This window comes from Pelodiscus sinensis, chromosome 2 (assembly GCF_052426305.1).
Source record: "Pelodiscus sinensis isolate ZL-2025 chromosome 2, ASM5242630v1, whole genome shotgun sequence".
Classification (NCBI taxonomy): Eukaryota; Metazoa; Chordata; order Testudines; family Trionychidae; genus Pelodiscus; species Pelodiscus sinensis.
Window position 1 is genome coordinate 99,924,413 of NC_143053.1, and position 8,248 is coordinate 99,932,660.

Here is an 8,248-nt window from a genome sequence, read left to right on the forward strand (position 1 = left end):
TGTTCAATTCTCATATTAAATTTAACATGCAAAAACAGATCTCTTAATATTCTTCCCACCTGTCTCAGTCACTGTGGATGGCCCATTATCCTCTGTTTTCAGGATGTCATCTGCACTTCAAGCCTCACCTTCAAGCTGTGGCTTCTTCCTGAACAACTCCTCTAAGATGATGGCCTTTCCGCTCTGTCCACACAACTAAAACTGTCATCCAGATTCATCATCTTGGGTCTCTACTACTGTAACTTCCTCTTCTCTGGTCTTGACAATATCCTATTATGTCACCTCCATCTATTCAAAACACTGCTGCATGTGTCATTTTTCATATTTGTTGCTTCAACCACGTCACTTCTCTCTGACTCACTCTTCTCTATTACATCAGACAAACTATGTCTTAATTTATGTCTTAATTTATAAAGATCTTTACGACCTATTCCTGGTCTTTTATACAAGAGGTCTACTCACAAGTCTGCATTGCCTACAATGCTGGCATTCATCACCCATCTGTTAATTTCCAAACAAGCACCTTTGCTCTGGCACTCATGCTGCTCCATGTGCATGCAAGTTGCTCTCTGTAACCACCTCCAAAGCCACCTCATTTTTCCTTATTCAAATCCTTCTTCAACAACTCTATCTTCTGTGATGCCTCCAAAAAAAATCTTAAGGATGGTTTAGCAGCTGGTGTGCTTGTCATGCAGATCAGGATTTCCTTACTGTTTCCTGGTGCTTCCCCAATCTGTGGCACCCACCTGTCTCTCATTTTACACTTAGGCTAAATCTACACTGACACTTTTCCGTGCTGTAAATTCCTGGCTCAGGAGTGAAAACACACATGCACCCAGAGCACAGCAAGTTAACAGTGCTGTAAAGTACCAGTGTCAACCAGCCTACAGAGCTGTTAGCTGTGCTCCCAGCACTGTTAACTACTCTCCTGGTGGAGATGGTTTATGTAGAGTGCGGCCACACTTTCAGTTTAATGTGCTGCTGCTTAAGATTGCAAATACCTGGGGGCAGGGACACTTTTTGTTCTGTGTTTGTACATTGTTTAACACAATGGTGCCCTATTACATGACTGGAGTCCTAGGTATTTCTACAATACAAAACGACAACAATCCAATTCCCATTGAAGTCAGTGGAAAGAATACCTCTGGTACCCATAGAAATTTGCTACTGGGTCATTTTAAACTATTTGCAGCAGCTAGTATACTTTACAGATTGTGCATTAAAACAACATGTATATATTATTAAATATTTCGCATTGTCTACCTAGCAAGCCCATCTCACCAGTATCGAAGGCCCCAAATCTAAAAAGCATGTAGGCACATGCTCACCTCTACCTTAAATGAACACTTAAGCTGTGACTTCCTCTCTGTTCCTCTATCGTATAGTTCATACCTTTACTTGTCTTAAGGTATAATGTTACACAGTGAACTCTTCAGGGCAGAAGCTTTGTCTGTACTGTATACTATCTAGTACTGTTTTGAGAGAAAAAAAGTAATACTCTTGTATTCTTTGCATAATGCAATTAAGTTCTAATTTTTCAAAAATGTCAACACTCACGTCTTTATTCATTTTTTCAACAATGCCCTCCAATACACCCCACTCCAGTTTTCATTCCTGATATGGCTCTTTCACGCCCAAAACAAGATAATCCACTACATGTAAAAAAAATGGCAAAGCAATATTTTAAAATATGACTCCACAAACAATGTACATTATAGCAATATTACATCTTTAATGGCAACCTTTCCTTGCCCTGTTTTTCATCCATTTATGTCCTTTGTTTAATTAAGGGTCTGGTCATCCAGAAACTACTCTCCGAAACAGCCCCACTAATTTCAACAGGACAATCTACATGAGAAATGATCATTCACATGAGTTAAGGCTAACAGGAAAAGAGGCCTTAAAAAAAAGTTTTTCCACAGAGACTGGAGGAAGAGAAAAGACATTTGAGTTCCACTGGTGATAATTCTCCTGCCTGGTCCCATCGCTGTAGCTCCATTTACCTTCTAGTGTAATCTCGTCCTCAGCAGTATTGATGCTCTCTACCATGTACAATTCACGAGAATTAGCACAGAGGAGCCTGACAGGGCAAAAGGGAGGAGCTGTGAGGCTAGCTGTTCACTTGCTGATGCTGTCATAATTTCTCTACTTACTATATCCCTCAGGAGACAAGAGAGAGGAGTGGGAAAGGGGACTTGGGATTTCAGTTTAGAGTTATAACAACTTTTTGACAAACCTCTACTGGGACAGCTGGTGGATAGATGGGGCTCACTTACCTGGCCCTATCCCCAGCTTGTTTACTCTTCCCTGGCATACTCACTCTTCTTTAGCCCTGGGAAGAAGAGATGCTATGCCGACTCTTGTTACGTGGGAGGTAGAAAGCTTCATGCCAAGAGTCCCCACGCATGCAGCTCTTCGTGTAATGATTTAACCTGACATTATTCACTAATGTTTTAGGAATCACTTGGAATGTGTGTACAAAGTGAATAATAGTACATTCCATATCTAAATAAAAACCATTACATGTACAGAGTGAACTAGACATGCAACTGAAAATGATTCAACCACTTACATAATTAGCAAAGGAAATGAGGTCACAATGCCAGTCACCCTTTCCACTATGACAACACACACTAGTACACTTGGACCTCCGTACTCCAGAAAGGAGGAAGTGGCTCTGCACACTGTTGCTCTTCCTTCCCACACCTGAGAAACAGTAGCAAAGTGAAGTGCTTCCCCTGGGGCTTTTCCCTGCTGGAAGCAGCAGGGGACGCAGATCCACATGCGCCCCTAGAAGCAGGGCGCCAGGTAAATTCCCCACCTCTATCCCCTTTGTGCCCAGACCCCGCAGTGCCCTCCCTGGGCTGACAAAATCCTAGGGTTGTCAGATTAAAGAGATTCAAGTGTATCAAGAAAAACAATCATTAAGTTATAACTAAAAAGTGAGCTGGGTCACAGTGCAGATTTAATCCCATAGTGATCTCAGACAATCCTCTCCTAAACTATCTGGATTTTGGTTATATCTACAGCACTAACATCTTTCAAGGAAATCTCTCTTCTCTGATTACTTCTTTTTTTAATTTAATGTACAACAAACAGTACCAGTGTCACTAAGCTTGCAGGTCTCCAATATTTGGCAAAGACTATAACATATGCAGTACTGTAGTTATGAATAAACTACAAACGTAGATATCTATATTTTGTTGAGAGCTGTACTGGAGTTCTACTGCACTGACCAGAAAGTTAAGAGTCAGGAGATCTGAAGTTCAGTCGTGACTTTGCAACTGAATAATTGTACAACATTGAGCAAGTAATTTAAGATTTGTTACCCATCAGAGAAAACAGAACACTTGCTCGCCTGTACAAAGCAGAGTGGATACAAATCAAATATTTTAAAAAACCCACTGATGTTTTTGATAAAGTACTTTGAGGAAAAAAAAATCCATATAAAGATAGTTTTAATTAAGATACATTATAGCTCAAAGATAACTCATCACAGAATAGGTATTGGGGATATCAACATGTAGTCGACTATACAATTTAACTGATAAGTGTAGGCTTATCTGTTAATCTTGTTGAATACACGCATCCCTCCCGCCCTGCCTCTGTATCAGAAGGAGTAAGGGGAAGGGAAGAGTGGGAGCTAGTGCTCATGAGGAGCTGGCTTTAAGCAGGCTCCCTGAACATGCCAGCACCGCAGACCCAGATGCCCCACTGGCTGCCTCCTACATAGGCAGGAAAGGGGAGGTAGAGCAGGCAGGAACCAGTTCTTGGGGAGGGGAGGGGGGGAGAGCCAGTTTAAAAGCCAATTCTCCCCAGCACCAGCTCCACAGTACTGACTGTCCAAGGGGTAGTAAAAGCTGTCACGAAGCAGCCTCTGTCCACGGTGGGCCACGCTCCCCATGGACAGAGGCTGCTCCACATCTCTGGGGCTGCCATGGGCAGAGGAGGCTTGGCAGGGGATTGCCGGCTCCACCTATGGGGACTATCAAATAGTTGTGTAACATATAATATTTTGTGCAATTACACAACTATTCAGTTACATTCTAACATCCCTAATAGGGACTACACATTCTAATTCTAAAATCATGTAATGTCTAAGAGAAGAGTTGTGTCTCCAGAACTAACATGCTTGTTAACAGCAAAAGTGTTTTGAAAGAAAGAAAAGAAAGAAAAGAACCTGAACCCTATTGTCCCCTACAACCTTGTGTACACAGAATCAATCCCTGGCCTCTTTCTAAAAGTGCAAAGTTCCAAAAAGTTCAACACATAGAAGCCAATAGTTTAATCTCATATTGACCTGGCTGACATATTAAATTTAATTTTTGTTTAAAATATTTCATTTAACTATTTTAGTTAAAAACTATTTTAAACAAAAACAAACTTGATTTTAAAAAACTTAAATGGTTAACTACATTTTTAAAAAATTATGTTTGTTCTCTTAAATAATATATGTTGGTTGTTGAAAAAAATCCAGTCTAGATAACATTATTGTTTTAGATAAACAAAAAATTTGAAATATTTGTCTGGTGATGTACTTCTCCTTATGAAGCATGGCAAGAAAATCCTGCAAATATTAATGATTAACCTGTTGAATTAGAGATAGTTCACCTCCCAATGACATCATAAATATCTGCTTCAATTACCTTTGGTAAATGAAATAGCTAAACAATCATTCATTTTCTGATATAGCTTTAAAACTATTCAGAAAATTTTTCAAAAATGTATAGTGTGTCCCTTTTAAAAATGATACTCACATATCTCTCTGAGTTGTGAAGAATTTGCATTAAGGTTATGACAACCAACAAGAATGCACTTTGACATAGAAAGCCATGATTAAATTAAGCCCTCCTAACTAGTGATACAAATCAATTTTATTTAAATCAAATCCAGGTATAAAGCACCTGTTGAAAGAACTTTGAAATCTATCAGTGAAAAAAGTATGTATGGTGGGAATGGCGACAGGTACTTTTTGTAATTATAGTACCTGTGTTTTTGGAAGAGGATACAAGAGATTAGGTGACTGTGAACCAAAGCATTGCATCTCACTCAATAGCAACATAGTGCTAGCTTTAGGAGTCACCATTTAGGAATCAAAGTCTAAAGAGAGGACAAGTTTGTTCTGAAAATTCTCACAGCTCAGTTTGCATATTAATGATTTAAACAATTTTAATATCTCATCATTAGGCTGACAGTATGACATAGTACATTTTGGAAAACTGCCATGGCAATAATGCCAACTCAAATTATGACTAGTTACTGTTATATTCTGTAGCAATTCAACTATTTTTGCAGAACTAGGCCTCATATTTTTGGTTTTCAGGGCAACTATGAACATAAGTATTTCCCCTTTTGTCCTTTACATTGTACTCGTTATATGCTGAGAGGGGCTAATAATATAATATTACATTTTATTTATGAAATTTCTCCCGCTTTGCAGAGAGACTTTTGTCATGACAAAACAATAAGACTGACCTATTCTTTGTCTTTTTCTCAGGATATACTAATTTCCTTTAACAGGTTGACCTCATGGTCTAATACAATCAAAGCTCGACATAAGTCCACTTACGGCACTAAATTAAAAGGTTCTTTATACATTTGTGATCCTCTAATTGCCATGTGAACAGTATTCAACCTCTCTAGTCTGGCATCCTTGAACCCTGACTGGTACCAAACCAGAGAATGTGCCAAACCATAGCGGGGGAGGGGGTCAATATCGTCTACCAGCATTACCAACACTGCCATTGCTTACTGGGTTCTTAGAAGACATTTAGAGGTAAAATGGAGATATATAACAGCACAGAACACTGGGAGCGAGGACTGGTGGCTGAAAACAAACTTAATGGGACCTCAAGAAGATTGGTCACATCCATGATAAGTGGACATCCATCTAACTAAAATCATGCTGGACCATGGATGCTACTGGACCAGAGAGATTCAACCTTTATGACAGTCTCTTCACTCTACCAATCCATCCATTCACCTACTCACTTACTCATCTACCTTTTCAATGCTCATTGGTATTAAAAAAAACAAAACAGTCTATATAGATGAAAAATATATACTCCTGGCATATATATATCCAGGCACTGTAAGATCAACATATCTGCCCTTGCTACCGAGCCACCAGGTGCACACAAAAATACCTACAGTTTGCTAAGTATGCATAGGCCATTTAGAAAAAGAATCAAATACATCCACGAAGGAGAGTCTTGACAGCAATACAAAAACTACAGAAGCTCACCTACCAGAGATCCCAGCGCAACACAGAAAACACGGGTGCGAGTGAGAGCAGAGTTAACCATGAAGCACTCAAAGACCCGGCATCCCCCTCCCCCAAGGCAGAGGGGTTGAACCTGCTTGGCAGAAGCAGCCACACTAACGCCCTGACATTGGGCGGCCCAGCTCCCTACCGCAGCGAGGGCGGGACACGCACCTTCCAGCGACTCAGCCGAGCATTGCAAAGAAAGTAGCAAGGAAAGTTCACGCACCCGGCGAGCCGCTGGGCGGCCAGGTGAGCTGGACAGCCGGGACCAGCCCGCCCCCTGCTCGGCGCGCACTCGCGGCTGGGCTGCAGCGGGCTGCGCCAGGCGAGGAGTTTGGTTTGTTTCGCTTTTTCAATTCCGTCCGGACACAAGCCTGGAGCTGAACCCGGAAGCCCCCGGGCGGGGTCCCTCAGCCTGGGCCGGGGGGCTGGTCTCGCTGCCCCCCTCCCGGTCTCCAGCCGAGCCCGGGGACTTGAGCGCGCTGCCTCCACGCCTGGGGCGCGCTCCGCGCTGCTGACACCCCGCGTAAGCCCGGGCGGGGCAGCAGGTCACAGCCCGGCCTCTCCTCCGGGCCGAGCCCTCCTGCGGCCGCGCAGCGAGAGGCCGGGAGCCCTGCACCTGCCTAGCCCTGGGCGGGGGGCACCGCCATCTGCGCTAGCCCCCTCGCAGCAGGTCGCTTCCCCGGCCCCTCTCCCCTCCCCCTGCGGCTGGCCCTGCACGGGGGGGGGGGGGGGCGGGACACCTCACGAAGGGGAGGGCAGCGAGGCAAATGCCACCCCCACCCTACACACACTGAGCAAGCCACCGACTCTTCCTGCCCTCACAGCCCCACACGAAGGCAGAGCCCACTGCGGTGAACAGGAGGCACGTGCGCTGCCAGGCCCGGACATTATTGGCCCCGGCCCCACCTCGCCACCCCCAGGAAGAGACACAGCCATTGCAAAAAAAAAAAACCCAAACAAACCATAACGCACCCAGCGCGTCGTCTCGGGCTCCGGGGTCTGCGGCATCCACCGGCGGGGAGAGCGGCACGAGGGGGGAGGACCCCCCCCCTTTCCTGAAACCAACCCACCTAGCGGGGGCGCTAGCGGCGAGCTGCCCCCGCCGCCCCAGAGGGGAGGGGAGAAGAGAAGAGAAAGCGCCGAGCCAACGCGGAACTGCGCGCCTCTCTCCCCACCGAGCGCTGCAGCTGTGTGTGTGTGTGTGGGGGGGGGGGGGGGGGGGTTGAAATACAATTGCTGCTGCCGCCGCCGCCTAGGTTGCGCCCCCCAGGTGGTAGCGAGCCGCCGCCGCCCCAGCGCTCCCTGCTGCAAGGTGAAAATCACCCGCTGCTGCCGCCGCCTGGCGCCTTTCCGTTCCAGCCAGAGCGCCGGGTCATGCAGCACCTGGGCTCAGGCGGGCAGCGCCGGTGTCACTGCAGGGCTCGGGCGGGCGGGGCTGCTGCAAACCAGGAAGAGCTAGAAAGACACAGACAAGATGAAGCGCCCGGCTCGGGGTAGAGAGGAGCGTCAAGGAGCATTCTGGGAAAAGGAGAGCGGTTCAGTCGGGCAAGACCTGCTGCCACGGGGCAGAGGCGGAAGAACTTGCTGCCTGGCGCAGGTAGCGGTGCCGGGCGTGGAAAGAAGCGGGGTGGGTAACGTGAGAGACTTCGCATTGAAAGGAAACTTACCCAGAGGTTGGCCCCGAGTCCAGGATTGCAGCAGAAGTCTCAACACTGTCGTCCCTAAACGCATGAACAGTGCTCCGTGCAAATCTGGTGCAGTGAACGTATTTAGTGTCCTGATAGAGGGCAGCCTTTATGTTAGGGTTAAGGCTCTGCACCAACTCCAGGCATATAGCCCACTAACTGCACAGGTGTAGCCAGAGAGTGTTATGGGACTAGTTTGTTTGCAGGATGCAGTGTTGATAATGGACATGGTTCTATTGCAAGACCTGCTACCTAATGTGTTTCTAAAACTAAAAATCTAAGGGTGCTATACCCA

At 45.6% G+C, this 8,248-nt stretch overlaps 1 protein-coding gene across 5 annotated transcripts in view; it reads right to left on the reverse strand.

Annotated features, from left to right (window-relative positions):
- MBP (myelin basic protein) overlaps positions 1-7,713 on the reverse strand; it is a 169,056-nt gene extending 161,343 nt beyond the window's left edge. The window contains exon 1 of one of the 5 annotated variants that reach the window (XM_075921091.2): positions 7,241-7,713. The gene's annotated coding sequence lies outside the window, so the exon portion shown is untranslated. Of the gene's footprint in view, positions 1-6,248; positions 6,330-6,436; positions 6,999-7,240 lie in introns of those variants that run through there. The other 4 variants (XM_075921095.2, XM_075921093.2, XM_075921092.2 and 1 more) reach the window with 4 other exon arrangements.
- Between the last annotated feature and the right edge of the window lie 535 nt (positions 7,714-8,248).